At 42.8% G+C, this 552-nt stretch overlaps 1 pseudogene; it reads right to left on the bottom strand.

Moving 5' to 3' along the window:
- Positions 1 to 120, bottom strand: part of LOC125488030 — a 7,857-nt pseudogene extending 7,737 nt beyond the window's left edge.
- Between the last annotated feature and the right edge of the window lie 432 nt (positions 121 to 552).

Raw genomic sequence — 552 nt, 5'->3', positions numbered from 1 at the left:
CCTTGTTATCTCAGATTCTCCAGCATCTGCAGTTCCTACTATCTCTGCATGCTGTCATACTGTGCAATCCCAAAATCATTTCTCAAACTTACCAAATGTGATCTTCAGAATATTACGCATGTTCACAGGTGTTAGCAAAAGCAGCTTATTGGAATTGATTTCAGAGACAAACTCATTAATGTGTTCTGTTTACAATGTAGCAAGAAGCTCGAAAGACATTTAAGTTAACCACTCAGATGTCTTTTAAATGTTTAAAACATTTACAAGGATGTTGCCGAGACTGGAGGGTTTGAGCTGAATAGGGAGAGGCTGAATAGACTGGGGCTTGTTTCCCCTGGAACATTGGAGACTGAAGGGTGGCCTTTTAAAGGTTTATAAAGTCATGAGGAGCATGGAAAGGGTGAATAGCCGAGGTCTTTTTCCTCAGGTATGGGAGTCCAAAACTAGAGGACATAGATGAGAGGGGAAAGATTTAAAGAGGGCCTGAGGGGTAACCTTTTCATGCAGAGGGTGGTGCGTGTATGGAGCAAACTGCCAGAGGAAGTGGTGGAG

The sequence above is a fragment of the Rhincodon typus genome, chromosome 48 (genome assembly GCF_021869965.1).
Source record: "Rhincodon typus isolate 14 chromosome 48, sRhiTyp1.1, whole genome shotgun sequence".
NCBI classification, from domain to species: domain Eukaryota; kingdom Metazoa; phylum Chordata; class Chondrichthyes; order Orectolobiformes; family Rhincodontidae; genus Rhincodon; species Rhincodon typus.
This window is presented reverse-complemented; position numbering and strand designations above follow the sequence as displayed.